This window comes from Danio aesculapii, chromosome 7 (assembly GCF_903798145.1).
Source record: "Danio aesculapii chromosome 7, fDanAes4.1, whole genome shotgun sequence".
NCBI classification, from domain to species: Eukaryota; Metazoa; Chordata; class Actinopteri; order Cypriniformes; family Danionidae; genus Danio; species Danio aesculapii.
The window spans coordinates 46,105,872-46,124,362 of record NC_079441.1 but is presented as its reverse complement, the minus strand read 5'-3'; positions in this window follow the sequence as shown (position 1 = coordinate 46,124,362).

Below are 18,491 nucleotides of genomic sequence, written 5' to 3'. Positions count from 1 at the left end.
CACACAACTTAATCCAAATTTTGCTTGCAAAAGAGAACAAGAAGGCAACCATTTTTTTAATCACACTAGCAGGTTGTGTTATTCGGAAGAAAAAGGTTTGTCGAAATAAACTGTCTACTGCCAAAGTCCCTGTCAATATCTGATAAAGTCCCATATATTAAATTTATTTGGTATTGATCCTTCCTTTAATAATAAATGGACAGTAAATCCCGCATTGTTGTGTAGGTAACTATAGCAGTGATCAGTAAAATGACAGAAACAGCCTGGTTGAGGATACTGTGGTACTTTAATGAAAATAAGCTTTAAGCATGTATTCTCTACAATCTCCTCTATAGGCAATCAATCAATCAATCAATCAATATTTTCCCTTGCAGAGGACAATATTGAAGCATCGTCAGGCAATCCAATCACCCACAGTCTATTACAGAGTTGGAGGAAGAACAGGGGTTTTCCTGGGTTTGCGTGTGCAACAACTGGGCTGGGCAGTATATTTGTTCAGATGACATAATGAAGATTTACAAAGTGCCGTATAATTCTAATGACTGAGTCGACTTAATTTTTGAGAGACAATAGCTTTATACATAGTACACTTTCAGATTTAATCCTCAGCTCTGTTTTCATTCACTTAGAGCTTTTACACATTGCATCTAAGGTAGTTTTCAATAAAACATAATAGGGGCTCTTTAAGTTTTTCTAAAGCTGTTCATGAGCAGACTGTTGGGTTGTGAGCATGTCTTTTTCAGTTCTTGACTATTCTCGCAAAGCCAGACCTCAGACTGACGGCTGAAGGTCTGGGAATCTTGGCCACTTTGAATGGTCAAGAAACACAGACAAAGCTATATGGCTGACCAGTTAACCAACCAATTTCGATTTGTGCCTTGTCATGTTTAAAGTGTGGGAATGTCAAAAGAAAAACAGCTTGACATGCAACTGTGCCATTCGAAAAAAGTATAAGCATACCTGGTTTAATCATGTATATCTAAACCAATCAGAGGATCTGCTAAGTTGTTTCCAGAAAAGTATACCATATCCATCAGACATTTAGTCACAAGTGCATGGGTGGTGCTTGGTGTCATAATCAATTCTATTTTTACAATTAACAAATAACTTGATGGTACCATGTACAATAGTCAAGATTTGAAGTGGATCAAATATGTTATTTCAAAATTGTCCTAATACAATGTTATATAGCACATTCATCATGTATGATCATACACCTAAAGCACTTCACAATCATGAGGAGGAGTCTCTCCACACCACCACCACTGTGCATGAAACAAAAATATCATGGTTTCACTGTATCACGGTATTGTGCTCGCTGCTCTAAAATACATTTGTTTTAAATGTCTAGGTAAAAAAACATAAACTTTTTCCCCCTTTTTAAAACAATATATTTTTAAAAGATTTATTATATGTTGGAGCAGTAAACATCAGGCTATATAATTCAGAAGCATCATTTACTTCTGCTGTCTTCATTTGTTTCAAAAACACAGATTTATTTACAATTTTAATTTAAAACAACATCTTTGGATATTTTTTTTGCTGGAGATACTGTTGTCCTAAAAAACAAACAAAAAAATTGTAAGCTCAATACCATGCAAATGTCAACCTTGCCATGAACAAAATTAAGTTTTTGCCAAAATAGCGAAACCGTTTCTGCGTTTTTTGTGCAAGCAAGTATTTTACAGTGCTTTAAAATAACTCAAAAATGCCTCTGGTAATATTTTCAAACTATTATATTTGATTTACCAAAATCACACAAGTGCCAATTTCATATGTCGCATCCATAACGAAGCTTTTTCCTCATAAATGGAAAAAATGGCAACTAACATAAAATCAATTGTTTTTGTTGTATAGAGAGCCCACTCCTTTTGATTAGCCTTATTTCTTTTGAGTTGTGCAGTTTAATTCACAGAATTTCTACAAAGTATGTTATATACTGTAAACTCGCAGACTTTTTTTTGTCACATCCATAATGGCATGTTGATTTTCCTCATTTAAAATAAAAAACATGTTTACAGATATTTTTCTGCTCCCAAAACTCTGTGTTTAGTTGTTTTGGAAAATACAAACAGATGTTTCAATATAATGTTAACATATACTTGCTCTGTGAATTTATGTTTTAAGATTTTACTGCAAATGTCACCTCCATAACACTGGAATTGCTCATAAATAATAATAAAAAAAAAATCTTACACGCACCTTAAGAACGGTATTACAGGAAATTTTGACGGTTTTAAAACCTTGACTTTTTCAAACCACGCTATACCTTGAAGACGGTTATTGTCCCATGCCTAACTGACAGTATAGCATCCCATTAACTTTACTGGGGCATTAGGACTCACACAGACCGCAGGTTGAGTACCCCCTGCTGGCCTCACTAACACCACTTACAAGATTGAGTGCTGTTCCATAAATTAAGGACAACTTTGATGCAAGGTTTTTATTCGCTTCAAATGTTGACTACTGTATTTTTAATCACAAACTATGCATTATTACCCAAAATTAAACTTAATGTTTATTGCTAACTTTGTAAACATGCTCTAAGCAGGTACATTAAACTAAAATAGATTTCTTTTAAAGTTAGTGGTTTGTATTTACTTTAGCAATTGTTCTTTATGGACTGTTGGTTGGGGTTTGATCTTAACTGGTTTAGGAAACTAAAAAATGTGCTGGAACACTTTTATTCCTATCCCACCATAAACTATCTGCTCTATATGATTTTGCCTTATATTTAGCTGAGAAATATTGGGGATGGTCAAAAGTTTCTGTTGTAAAAGGTGCAAAATGGCCAATTATTGGATTCAGGAGACCTGAGCTTCTTATGGCAATCATATGACACATGGGGTACTCATCAGCAGTGACATAGTAACAGCAAACCCTTCAGCTTTATTTTGAGGTTTCCATTCAGTATGATTTGTGCAGTACCAAAGTGCACATAACCATGCAGTAAATCCCTCTACCCAATTATGTAGGGCACTCAAATCACTACCAAACTAAGTAGCTGACTTTGACTTCTGGCAGCTGGAAAGCCATTAAAACAGTAATAGAATGGACACACTTTTGTGCTGAAAAAAGTATCACCTGAAGCCACTATGGGTAAGCTTTTACCTTTGAACTGACATGAAAGGAACAGCAAATGACTAATGCTTAAATAACTGTATTTTTAAAGACAGACCACCTCTGTGACAGAAGTGTTTTGACCACCCCTGACCCAACCTCTCCCTTGTGGCGATCTAGCAGCCTTTTCAGCAGGTCACCGTCTCCTCTGAAGACCATCTGTGAAGCATCTCCCTCCATTCATTACAACTGTCCAGGGAGGCTTTGGTTTTTGAGGTTGCTTCTCCTTGTCTTGTTCCTTTCCCCATTGTTTGCATGGGACCATGGGACACAACATTTCACAGGTCCAAGACTCTGACTTCACAGTGCTTCTCTCATACATCTTCACCTACCAGATGCTGGCATCTTGCAGAGAGATGGAACGACCCTGACACCATTGCAGAGCGACGTTCGCAGAAACCAGATCGATTCATCCCCGGTTCCCTGCCGTATCAAAGCAAGGAATTTGTTTTGTAAGTCATAAAGGGATATAGGAGAGGGCGTCGGTGAGACCGAGACACAACAGAATTGAGTATACTTCTCTGGAATGCCCTGGGTTATCAGACTCATTAATCTACATGTCATGGGCAGTGGATGAATAATTGTGTGTGGAATTTATCTGCCAACGTGATGCGGAGTTGCTCATCGTCTTCCCCTTGCGCCTGCATCCCACGCTTTGTGCTTGGCCCTTTAATTATTGTATGCTTTGTCTTTGCCGTCTCTAGTCTTCAGGGGAAACGAGGGCTGAAATATGCTATTCCTGCATTTAGAAGGACACTATATCCTTAGTGTGACACTGATGTTTTTCAAAAACAAGTAGAAGAAAGACTCTGACGGGCCTATTACAAACATATGAACAACAAAAACCTTTTCATTTTTGAAATACCAATCTATATATGTGATATTTGGAATACAAGAGTACATGGTTGTGTTACTATTGTACAGATTTTAAATGTAATAACTTATCACCTTTGTTTACCATTTGGTCTATGTAGAGTTGCTGGGATATTGGTGTCAGTCGCATCTAGGTGGTATCATGGTTGTGTTACTATGGTACAGATTTTAATTGTAATAATATATCACCTTTGATTACCATTTTTTCAATGTACAGTTGCTGGGATATTAGTGCTTGTCACATCTAGGTGGTACCATGGTTGTGTTTCTATGGTGCTCATTTTAATTGTAATATCACATCACCTTTGATTACGGTTTGTTCAATGTAGAGTTGCTGAGATATTGGTGCCAGTCCCATCTAGGTGGTACCATGGTTGTGTTACAATGGTACATATTTTAATTGTGATATAATATCACCTTTAATTATTATTTGTTCAATGTAGAGTTGCTGTGATATTGGTGCCTGTTCCGATCTAAGTGGCACCATGGTTGTTACTATGGTACAGATTTTAATTGTAGTATCATATCACCTCTGATTATGATTTGGTCGATGTAGAGTTGCTGGGATGTTGGTGTCTGTCCCATCTAGGTTGTCGCATGGTTGTGCTATTATGGTACAGATTTTAATTGTAATATCATATCACCTTTGATTACTGTTTAGTCGATGTAGAGTTGCTGGGATATTGGTGCCTGTCCCATCTAAGTGGTACCATGGTTGTGTTATTATGGTACAGATTTTAATTTTAATATCATATCACCTTAGATTACCATTTGGTCGATGTAAAGTTGCTGGGATATTGGTGTCTGTCCCATCTAGGTGGTACCATGGTTGTGTAACTATGCTACAGAATGTAATTGTAATATCACATCACCTTTGATTACTATTTGCTCATTGTAGAGTTGCTGGGATTTTGGAGCCTGTCCCATCTAGGTGGTACTAAATAGTACCATGGGCTTTTATTAAACAGAAGAATAAAACACAAGAATGTTCAACCAATGAGAACCCTCAAAATGGGTGTTTTTTTACAAAAAAAAAGATAAAAGCACACGGCAAGTATTTTATAGAACACTACATCATAAGATTAAAGTGTGCAGTAAAAGAATTAACACTTAGCCTATTCGAAGAGTCAGCAAGACCACTGATTTGATATATACAAATTAGTGGTTCTCATCTGTGGACATTTTGTATGCTTGTCTTATGTGACGCACTTAAGTTCATTGAGCTCTCTGCTATTGAGCTGATCTGAACCAGGTTTGTTAATGAATATGTACAAAATGTGTAGATTGGTGGGTGCTAAGGAATGAAATTGAGGACTTCTGATCCCCACTAATCCAGATACACTTGAGAAACATTTTTTTTTTCTTTGTCTTAACCCAGTATAGGGCACTCATTGAAAGAAACTCATTAGGAAACCATGTAATGTTACTGGTGTTATTACAAGACATGTATTTAAAACTTGACTCTGATTTATCAGAGGTCGCCACAATGAAATGAACCGCCAACTATTCCAGCTTAAATAACATTCATACACTCTCACATTCATACACACTCTCATAAACTATGGCCAATTTAGTTTATTCAATTCACCCGTACCGCATGTCTTTGGACCGTGGCGGAAACCAGAGCACCCAGAGGAAACCCATGCGAATACGAGGAAAACATGCAAACTCCACACACAAATGCCAACTGGCAGAGCGAGGACTCAAACCAGCAAGCTTCTTGCTGTGAGGCGACAATGCTAACTACTAAGCAACCGTACCGCCCCAGACTTGAATTGTAATCAATGTAAATTAGGTTACCATATATAGTTTATCTCTCAATAAAGGATTAGAACACGTATACTAGTATTTGAGAGAAATATATATTAATGGAAACTGTTTTAGTGTTGACAGGTATGCTGTATATGAGGTGTATATATTGTCAATGGTGTATCATTAATGTAGAATATTTTGATATGGTTAATGCACAAACTTGCTAAATCTATTGTGGGTGAAGTAAGAATTCAGAGACCTTCTCACTGGAAAACACAAAGCCCTAGTGCCGATGACTTTCAGACGCATCATGCAAACATCTCCCCCAACATTTGTAAACGCCTTCTTGTCTTTGATAGTTCCTCTTTGTTACCTGATGCATGGTTTTAGAAGATGAAAAGAGATGAGGCAACATCAAAACACAAACAACAAACTTGTTGACAATAAAAAGGGAGGGGGTAGACATAACAAACATTGCTTAGGTCTTTTGTGCCTTGCACAACCAAGAGGGAGAGGGGGAAATGAGAGAGAGAGAGAGAGAGAGAGAGAGAGAATCAGTCAAGCTTCGTTTCTTGTGTTCTCTCAGAAGTGAGAAGAACAAAGAGAGAGTAAGTCTTTTGAGATGAACCTCTCTGTTACGCAGAGGAGTGGGCCATGCTTGGAGATAACGACTCCTCTGCCATTTGTACCAGCAGTTGATGTGTCAATAAGAAAAAGAAATGGAGTGAGAAATGCAGCTTACCTGTTGTAACACACCACAGAAGGACCCTGTCGGCTGCTTTTTAGTCACACACTGCTTGAAAAAAAGGAAGCATAACAGCTGATTCATCTTCTTTTGCCTTTAATTCTTGCTGCACTTATTAATTTCACCCCCAATGTCACCTGTGTCAGTTTCAAATCCCCATAATACCCAGCGCTGCATTTATTCCTTAGTGCTGGTGAAAACCTGAAAAGTGGGAGCAATGGCAACCGGGTCAACCTTCAGATACCCCTCTCCATCTCAGCCTCTCTCTCCCAGACAAAGAGAAAGAAGCAGCGGGCTGATGTTTTTTAAAGAGATTCCCTGACCTCTGGGTGCATGGCTGAGTCTATACTTAATGGACAAGCCATAGTTTTAGAATCTGCTTTGTGTGGCAGATTTTTACCAATGCGCTATTACATTTAAAGGACACCAACATATTCACCTGTTCTTATGGAGGCAACAGAGGGCATCAGTGTCAGTTCAAGGTTTTGTCCAAGGTTTTTCTGGGTAATTCCAGTTCACCTTGTTGAGCATCTGAGTGAAATGCAATGAAGTTTTGAAGGTCAGATAATGCAGGTGTATTGTCATGTGTATATGCAGCTTGAACGGGTGTGCCTGTGTTTGTGTGTGTGCACGTCTTACTATGGAGGTGAAGTTGAAATTTTGGCTTTGTGATTAAATTTTGTAGAATTATATTGAGCCCCGGTGCTATTTGCACAAAATTATATTGTTATATTTTGCATGTTTTGTGGCACTTACAAAGTGATCCCGGAGATGCAGTGCATACATGGTTTAGACTGTTTTAGATTGATACAAACCAGCTGCTTCATAGTGTTGAATATAATATTAGTATCCAACAGGCTAGATTTACCTACAGGTGTCAGATCACTCTGTCAACATCAGCAAATGAGGGAAACCGGATCTGGTGCTAGTTCAAAAGGCTGTTGAAAACCATCAAACTATCAGCAGGAATTTGTGATTACTGCTGGAGTCATAGTTGAATTTAGCTTTGAAATGCTTAATATCCCTTTTAAAATGACCATGGTGGCTTTTTTTTCTGCTAACCTTTATTATTTGTCTAGAAATATTTCAGAAATCCCATTACTCAAAAGATGCTTGATGCACCTTAATGTTTATCTCATGGGGTGAATCATTTTGACTCTCAATTTGATGCCTACTGTTACTTGAAACAATGAGCTTGTTTACATGCACATCAATATGCAGATAACTCAAAAATCAGCTTATACTTATTGTCCTGGTTTACATGAAAACAAATAATCTGACAATGCAAGTAAACCTTGCGTACAAGACTTAATATTTTTGTTTGTTTTTTTCTGGTGGTAGTGGCATCAAAATTTAATAATGTGCTTATTTAACTTAGAATTTTTCTGGGCAAGAACGCATTTGAGTTTATGGTTCTTCCTCCTTGTCCGAATGTGCTAAAATCTGCAGTAAGAATAATTTCCTATCACACAAGACATAAGTTTATGCACTTGATTAAATAAATTGATAGAAAGTAGGTACATGAGTTTAGATGCTTGGTGCAGTTGGTTCAAAAATCTTACTGTAACATTTTCATTCCTTAACACTAGAACCACCAATGGTAAAATTTACCCATGTTCATGAATACTGTTTTAATATGACAAAAATACAAATGTAACCGTTTCATGCCACAGTAATGTGAAGTCATGAAGAATTATTATTTTAGTCATTAACTGTAGTGCTGAGCCAGGATGCACCACTCACTCATACCACTCGTCACTCATGGCTTTTAGTGCCTATAATACATATATGACATTTATAAACAGTTTTCTTTATTCCATTATGACTAAAACTGATTATGAGATAGTGGGCGTGCAAAACACTGCACTGTACATAACTATATCATACTGCTCAGTAAAAACAGGCCATTACAGGGAGGATGGGATTAAGTGATTTTTTAAATGCTATTAATACATAGCTGTTAGAAAAATACATGTTGAGTAGGTCAGTGTTAAGAAATGTGTGTGTGTTTTTTTTTAATTAGGTGCTGTATGGAATTGGGGAGAGCAAACTAAAACTTTCTTTAAAACTTTCTGAAAATCAAAAGTACATATGAAAAACAGCCATGACTAACTTTTACCTCATGAAGGTTGTAGCAGGTAGTTGCTTGTGGCCTTTTTCCGATAAAAGAAAATGGGTTAAGGTGTTCACATGACCACATGCATTGTCAGCTTAAATGTAATCAACTTTTACCCCTTTTCAAGATTTATGATAAGTCTATTGTGTCTCCCGAATGTGTCTGAAAAGTTTGAGCTCAAAACACGCATCATATTATTTATTATACCTTTTTAAGTTTTGGAAATTAAGACATTGCAGCTGTTTTTGTGTCCTGTGCCTTATGCAAGTGAGCTTGTTCTGCCCACCGACCATTCCTTCATGTTTGCCAGAGATCGAGTGCATGTAGATTCATGTAGATAAACAGCATAGTGACAGACAGAAGGGAGCAGATCTCCATTACTACAGTAAGAACTTTCCTAAATGTTATTTGATATAGTTGTTGTGGAGTTAATTTAAGCCTTTCGGCAATGATGAGTCACACAAAATGTCATAATAAAGTTTGCACGCATGCGCACACACACCCTTTAGTTTTGTACTGTTTTTTGCACAGCAAATGTGACAGGATACACATTAATATTATACAATGCTGTATGGACCTCTGTTATGTTAATGTACAAAATAAACCCGATTTAAGTCCACAAAACAGGATTGAAGTGTCTTCTGTTATAATTGCAGTTGTGGTAATGAATTATGTAGCAACTTTAACTTGTAAAACTCATTCTTGAGGTGCAGATGACCACAGCTGAGATGTTTTAATCCCAGCTGCTTTGCACACGTCCTGTCTTGTGAATGTAATATACGTGTTACTAAGGAGACATGTTAATATTCATCTGTCAATCAATTTGGTGGGCGGGGAAAGCGCACTCCTACAATCCGTAGCGGCGGGCCTCAAAATGGGAGGAATTTGGATCCTATTTTAACACCAGGAAATTTAAAGAATTATTGTCTTAATATCACCCCAATATCACTGTGAACCTACACACAGTTCTGTCCAAACAGCTTACAAAAGTTGATTTTCATTATAGGTGCCCTTTAAAAACGTATATGCAAATGGACTCAATTTAAAATGTCCTCTTGAGATCAAGCCTGTGCAAAAAACAAAACAAAACAAGACCCAACAACTAATAACCAAAACAAAAAAGCTATAATTTCAAATATATGAATGCATTGGACACGGTTTTGGGACTGAGCACTCTCTTCATCTCTTAAATATCAAATCTCTACCTTTATATCACAGATTTTCTCTGGGCTCCTCAGTCTGCAAGGGTGCCAGGGGGCCGTTTAGGGCCAGGGCGGGATGAGGACAGAGCCCTTCCAAGCCCCCGGGTGTGTCGCCGCTGTTTATGATGTGCTCATAATTAAGCGTGTGCTGGGCTGGCATTGAAGTGGACACAGAGGAACTGTAAGGGCTGCAGGAAGATAAATGAGGCCAGCAGATGTAATATCTCTGGACTTATGGGACTGCCCCACTGTTGAAGACTGTCAGGAGTGATTATTAATGTATGATATCCCCACCACTGTAATGAGCACGTAAAAGCAAAGAGCGTAAATGCACACATGCATTCACACTTCGCACACACACACACATATATGTGCATATGTTCTTTATTGGCTTGAACAGGTTGATGTGGACAAAGCTTGAAAGCCAGTGTCTCTCTTATTATTTATTTTTTAGTCAGAATAAACACAGCTGCTACAATGACTCACATGAACGGTAGTCTATGATACACAGAACATCACTAAGAGAAGATTTGGTAGCGCATTAATTGCTATAGATTAATGACTTATTTTAGCAAATGGACTTTTAACATCACTGGTTCTGTTCTCCCCCAGTTAGCATAGCATGTTCTTTACACAGCAGTTCTTGTCCTTATTGGATTGGAAGTTGCATTTCCTCACAAAGCATCAGTGTCTTCAAAGAAACATAACATTTGAGTATGGCTGCATGTCTAAAATAAGATTGTAGTTACTTTGGCAAGTAATTACACTTTAAACTGTAACATTATAAACATTTTCCTGCTTTTTTAATATCAAAGCTGTTAAAAAAGAAAATTACATTAAACTGGAAGGGGTAAACAATTTAAACTAGAAAGCAGTTCCATTTGTCTCCAAATTACATGCTTTGATCACACCTTACTGCCAACTGAAAGGGAATATTTAATCTCTTTAATTTACCTAGAAATGCAGCTCATGTTTTCAACACAGGCTCATTTGAACTATGTGTTTCAGCCTACATTTTGTGAAACTGCAAGAACATTTAAACTTAAGCATACATGTGGCTGCAGTTTCTAGGTAAAATGAATGCTGAGCTGTTTCACACTAAAGATATTTAACAGGGACACATTATCGACAAATAAAGGATTATTTTCATTAAGTTCTTTGCCCGATGCCAAATAAATACCACAAAACAACTTAATGGGGACTATGATTTGTATTCAATATATTTGCCCCACCTAATTATCTCCAACATTTGTTTGGAATTAGATGCAAGCAGAGTATGGCTGTTTGAAAAGCATACATTGCCGTTTGCTGTCATTCATTCATTAATTTTCCTTTGGCATAGTCCCTTTATTCATCAGGATTTACCAAAGTGGAATGAACCACCAACTTATCCAGCGTATGTTTTACACAGCGGATGCATTTCCAGCCTCAGCCCAGTACTGGGAAACATCCATAGACACTCATTTACTGTGGCCGATTTAGTTTATTCAATTCACCTATACCGCATGTCTTTGGACTGTGGGGGAAACTGAAGCACCCAGAGGAAACCCACACAAACACAGCGAGAGCACGCAAACTCCACACAGAAATGCCAACTGACCCAGCCAGGACTCAAACCAGCGACCTTCTTGCTGTGAGGCGACAATGCTAACCACTGAGCCACCATGTCGCTTCTGCCATCAGCTGTTAAAAAGTAAATTTAGAATTGTCAAGAGAAAATAGCTACAGTTATACATGTATGGAAAATCTGAAAACTGGTTTTACCACAACTCTAGCATCAACCGTCAATGAAATAATACATTTTTTCTGCTCACCTTGACTGGAATTTAAGCTTGTGGTTTTTACAAGATACTTGCCATTCCTGCAGGCAATACTTTTATATATAGAGTTCTTTCACACGTTGATTGTCATGTTGAAGCAAAATCATTTCATTTCATTATACCAAAAGGTACCTATAGTTTGGTTACAAAACTATGTAGGTGTTTTTTCAGTGGCAGCTGTTTCTTCCTTGTCTTAAGTGCTTTTTTATCTTGGATTTTGAAAATTGTAAACAAAACATGATCAGTAAGTTATGATATGTTTTAACTTACTAAGCGGTGATAATCATGTTTAATCTTTTGTAAAATTTATATTAGAGTTTAATATATGTTGAAATGACTTGTACAACCCCAAATAAGAAAAAAATTAGGACAGTATGGAAAACGCAAAAAAAAAGTAGTTATTTCTTAATTTACTTTGATTTGTATTTCATTACAGACAATACAACACACATTATTTTATTATTATATTATTCATTATCATAATTCAATTTTGGTTCTGGCAACACATTTAAAAATAAAGTTGCAACAGTAAATAATTTACCAATTTTAATGTTGCCATTCCTTTTCACAACACTAAAACGATTTTTAGGCACTATGGATAAGTCGCCACCTTGGAATTATAAGGTTCTATCTGCATTCTGAATGATTTTGGGATATTGATCTTCAAAGGTTTTGCATTCCATATAGCAAACAGTATGTGTGTAACATTTGTTTTCAAAATAAAAAGCCTTAAAATGTAAACAACTTATAAAAAACATCCCATAATGTGAATAAGTTGTCTTTTAATAAGAGTATGTTAATAACTCAATTTTGACAAAAATGTCAGATAGAACCTTATAATTCTAAGGTGACAAAGTGATGAAGTGTTTCAGGTGTAATTTTGTCCCATTCTTCCTGCAATCAAGTCTTAAGGTGGGCAACAGTATGGGATCTTCATTGTCACATTATGTGCTTCAAAATGCACCACACATTCTCTATTGGAGACAGGTCGGGGACTGCAAGCAGGTCAGTCAAGTACCTGTATCCTTTTCCTCCGCTGCCAAGACTTTGTAATGTGTGCAGAATGTGGTTTTGCATTGTCTTGTTGAAATATGCATGGGCATCCCTAAAAAAGAAGGTAGCATATTGTGCTTTAAAATCTCTATGTACTTTTCAGCTTTAAGTGCAAGTTACCTTTGCCAAGGGCACTCACACAACCCCATACCATGACAGACCCTGGCTTTTGGACTTGTTACTGGTAACAGTCTGGATAATCCTTTTCTTCTTTGGTCCAGAGCACACGGTGTCCAATTCTTCTCTGCAAAAATACCTGAAATACTGATTCCTCTGACCACAGTACACACTTCCACTGTGTCATGGTCCATCTCAGAGTCCAGAGAAGTTGACGGTGCTTCTGGACACTGTTAACATAGGGCTGCTTTAGGCACAATACAGTTTTAACTGGCATTTATGGGTGTAACTATGTATTGTTTTACTTGACAAAGTTTTGCCAAAGTAGTCCTGAGCCCATGTGGTGATATCATATGTAGATGAATGAGGATTTTTGATGCAGTACTGCCGATTGAGGGATCGGAGATCACGATAGTTCAGCTTAGGCTTGCTCCCTTGTTTTTTACACACTGAAATTCCTCAATATTCCTTGAATCTTTTAATTTTGTTGTGCACTGTTGAAGGTAAAATATCTAAATGTTCTTAGAGGAACATTGTTTTTTAAACATTTCAATAATTTTCTCATGTATTTGTTGGCAAACTGGCGATCCTCGGCCTATCTTTGCTCCTAAAGATCTAGATCTTTCTTAGAGGCTGCTCTTGTACCAAATCATAATTACAATCATTTGTTGACATCACCTGTTTCAAATCACATCATTGTTTAACCAATTTACCTGATTACTAGCCCTAAATTGCTACAGTGCCACAATTTTTTGGATATTTTGGAATGTGTTACAGGTCTTAATGACAGGAAAGGATGTTTATTTAGAAATGAAATGAAGGTGACCAGACAAAACATGAAATATTTTGTGTTCATATTGTTTGCAATGAAAAACAAATCAAAGTAAATTTGGAAATCACTACTGTTTCCATACTGTTCCAACTTTTTCTGATTTGGGGTTGTAAAGTTAATCTGAAAAATCTTAATTTCAGCAATCAGCATCGATAGTTGCTCATTTCTGTGAAACAGAGCCTTTGTACTCCCATCAGATATGAGCCATGTTCAGAAAAAGGGCATTCCACTTTGTGGGTCCATGTCCTGTCTGAGGTATAATACTCTTTGATATCAGTGTCAGCTTTTAATGTTGGCATGTTATGTTGATTGTATGAACACATATCGCATCATGTTTACACACACACTCTCTATTTCACTCACCATACTGACAGACTCCACACATTCACATAGTCAGAAGTGTGTATCTCAATGGCAGTATGTCTGTACTGAGCTTCTGCTGGATACTGACATCAGGTCTCCGGGGACCCGTGTGGATCTAGACTCGCTGGAATCAGCCTCGACTGTATTAAAGGGGAATTACATGACACGACCGCTACACGAGTGCTTTATCTACTGGCTCCTGCTTCTCTACTACACACACATAGAAACACACCTCCAGGCACCCTATGGGTCACACTCACTCAAATGTCACTCTGCCAGAGCTGTCCAAATAGCAGCGATAAAATGGAAGCGGATTAGAGAGAGAGAAGGACAGATGAGTGGCAGAGAGCAACAGAGAGAGAAGCTGCAGCAGTGGCTGTTTAAAAAAAAAAAGTATTTTGATAAGTCTTATTAAAGCACGGGGCTGTGTTGGACCGCTCACAGAGAACTCGCTTTGAACGCGCAGATGGATTAATTGATAAATATTGAGTCCATTACGTGCAAGCTTCTGCTACAGCACAGAGGAGAAAGGGTGGAAGGTTTTGGATTCGCTCCCATTTTATCTCCCTCCTCCACACACACACACACACACACACACACACAAGGCAGAGTGTTTACTGTTTCACCCTACAGTCACCAACAGATGGTGATGCTATGGGCAATCACACAGCTTTACGAGGGAAGAGAGAAAGAAAATGCCTCTCCTCTATCATCAATAGACAGTTAGTCTGACACCTCAGCCTCCACTGCATCTCTCTCTGATCCGTCGATCTGCCTTCATATTGGTGACAAACCACAGCCTTAAAACACAACAGGACAACACGCTGAGATAAAGAGGACTTTCTGATTTCACAGTTCACTCGTAGCAGCGTAGAGGAGAATCACATTCAAAAGAAATGCATCTGTCGCCTCTTTTGCCCTCTGCTGAAATGCAGCAATGTTCAGTCACGCTGGAATATGGAAACAATTGATGAATGCGTTTGTCTGGGCTGCACATCGAGGTTTAAAACATCAGTTTTACATTATTAGACTGGGAGACAATACAAGCCGGTTAATAAATTGCTGGTTAAGCTCTCTCTTTTTTTAGCTCTTCTTTTTTTTTACTTTAATAGGTACTTTAATTAGCCTGTAGTATGGCTAGCTACATCTATTTATTATCTGTGTTTTATATGTTCATTTATTTAGTAACTAGTAACTTATTTACAACTATTGAATACTAAAATTGTTTGCTGGGCTCAGTAGGATTTAAATAATATATAGATATTTTTTTTTATTTTGTTTTATTCAGCAAAAATGAATTACATTGATAAAAAATGATAGCAAAGACATTTCTAGTGCTGCAAATATATTTGGATTTCAAGTCAAAGCTGATCTTTTGGACTTCAGATTTAATTCTCAGACTCAAACTTTATTATCCTCTTTAGGGAAACAAAAATTGCAGAAAGGTGCCATAACACATGACCAAATTATTACCACAAAACAAATAATACATCATTTTTTTAGATGACTCTTCCTCTCCGCTGGACTCACTTAATGACCTCATGGCCACTATTATAAAATAATTTCTAAGTCTGTTTGTCCTGCATATACAGTAGGAACTCTAAAACAACGTCCTTATGGCAGCAACTGAAACACAGAATACAATGGGTAACCTGGGGTGCATACGATACCCATGAGCTCTCTTAATCTCTTAAAACATAATTACCGTAAATTACCATTGGACCAGTTTGGTTAAAACCGATGATCTTGCCTGCCATCTTCACAAGGCTACTCAACCTGTTCTTATTTGACAGACTCAGATTACCATACTAAGCTACAAGACCAAAAAAACAGCAGTATTTCTTGAACTTTTTTATAGACAGCCTGGGTGTTAGGTTGAAATGTCAACATGTTGTCTATAATGACCCTTGGAAACAAGACCTTCCTGTAATCTGCCACCATGTCTTTTGTTTTATTTACATTCAATTGGAGAGAAAATCTATCACACCCAGAAGTAAATTCTCCACAACAGGACCATGCCCCAAATCCTGATTGTGGAGGAGACACATAATCACTGAATCATCAGCATATTTTATGATATGACAGTTCCCGTAAATACTCTGACAATCGACTTAATGTTCAATAATTATGAGACATCTGAGACTTTAACATTATTATTATTATTATTATTATTATTATTATTATTATTATTATTATTATTATTATTATTATTATTATCATCAATTATCATCAATAATAATAATAATAATAATAATAATAATAATAATAATAATAATAATAATAATAATAATGAGGGCATACATTAAAATTTTTAATGAGTAGCAATTTTACATGTTACAATGATTTTTGAAAATCAGGTGACACTGAAGACAGGAGTAAAGGCTGCTGAACATGCATTTTTTTTATTGCAGAAATACAATTGTAAAACACTGAAATAGAAAACTATTATATTAAACTAGAATAATATTTCACGATACTATAGTTTTGCTGTAAAAATATTTTAATTATTTCTTGCAATATTGAAATAATTGATGACAAATGGAGACTATAGTAATAATACATAAATAATATACTATATTATTAAATACAGTGCCCAGCATATATGCGTACACCCCTCTCAAATCTTTTAAATTCATATTTTTAATAGTAAGCTATTAAATATTATATTTGTGCATATACAATAAATTAGTCAGTACTAAAGCCAAATCTGGAGCTTATCTAATAAAATAACCTTTGATAACGGTCCAAAATCTAGTACACCCAAATTTATATGTTATAGAAAAATATTAAATAGAAATTTAAAAAGGGGGAAAAAATCAAGGCAAGCAGAAAAATGTAAAAATTTTGTTAATTTTGTGGGTTGTAATTTATTTTTGCAATATTTTGCTTTAATTGAATTATCTTTCAATTTCTAAATATGTTTGGTAACTAAATTATTATTTTAATAAATATATCTGTTTAATAAATCTGTTTTGTTTAAGTGCACCAAAATACAATAAATTTTCTTTTTCAAAATGGGGTGCACTCAGTTATGCTGAGCACAGTACATATACTATATTATACATTATATTAAAATACATCATACATTACATACATAGTATGAAACATAATGAAAAGTAGCATAGAGTATTTTTTATGTAGTTTAAAAAAACTATGCAACATAATAAAGATACAAAGTGACAAATTGACAAAGTGACATAATAAAGAGACAAAATGAAAATATTCTGAAAATATTCAAGTTACTCTGAAATAACCAATTCAATAAACACATTTTATTTTTAATGCTATATACTGTGCGGGAGAGAGGTGATTTGTTATTATTAGCACATTATGTATTATCAGAAAAAAAAAAAAAAATAAATAAATAAATATATATATATATATATATATATATATATATATACACGTGTGTGTGTGTGCATGTATGTATGTATGTTACATGTTACAGTGGGAAGCGCTTTCGCATCACAGCAAGGTCACTGTTTTGAGCCTCAGATAGGTCAGTTGGCATGTTCCTCGAGTTTGCATGTTCTCATGTTGGCGTGGGTTTCCACTGGGTGCTCAGGTTTCTCCCACAAGTCCAAATAAATGCGTTATAAGTGAATTGGGTAGGCTAAATAGTCCATAGTGTATGTGTGTGAATGAGTGTGTATGGGTGTTTCCCAGTGATGGGTTGCATCTGGAAGGGCATCCGCTGCGTAAAACTTATGCTGGATGAGTTGGCGGTTCATTCCACTGTGGCGACCCTAGATTAATAATAAGCCGAAAAGAAAATAAATGAATAATTATTATAATCTGCTGCTTTGGTCAACTGTGATGTATTTAATTGTGTGTTTGTTTATGACACAGTTCCATCATTTAATTTTGATTACTTGTCCTGCAAGTCAGTCTTCGAAAGCTGGAATGCAGAAAGTGCCAAGGACAACACATGGTGTAATAATGGTGTTTAATTGAGGCTAAACACAGATGCGGTTTGAAGTAATGGTGCATGAGGGTGTCTCGATTTAAGTGCCGCTGGGTTTTAAAAATGTTGGTCTGGATCAGGGTCGACTCCTCAGGTCGATTCTTAGTCATGGCTGCTGCTTGACAAGGGAATGCAATCGAATTTCTCTCTCATAACACACACACACACATACGGTCACCCATATAACCCCAAACTTTCTCTTTTCAAACTTTTCCCTCTTGTCTTTCCCTTCCTGTTTCTCTCCCCATCTCTTGCCAAGCCTGTGAATCTGTGTCTCTGATTGCTATGCATTGTTTAGTTTCTTTCATTAATGCTGTGTGCCAGTCCTGCTCCTCAGATGAACAATAGCAGGCCTGCTGCAGCGGATCAATAGCAGATTGCTGATAGTGCCCCGTCCATTCGCTCTCCAGATTACATGATAAATGGTCTGGTCCATGTGTTTTGACACCCTTTCGTTCTTGTAGGGCCCGGGCCCCGGCACCGCAGCCTCCCGCGAGCCCCCTGACAGTAGCCTGGCCTGAGAGGAGAACAATG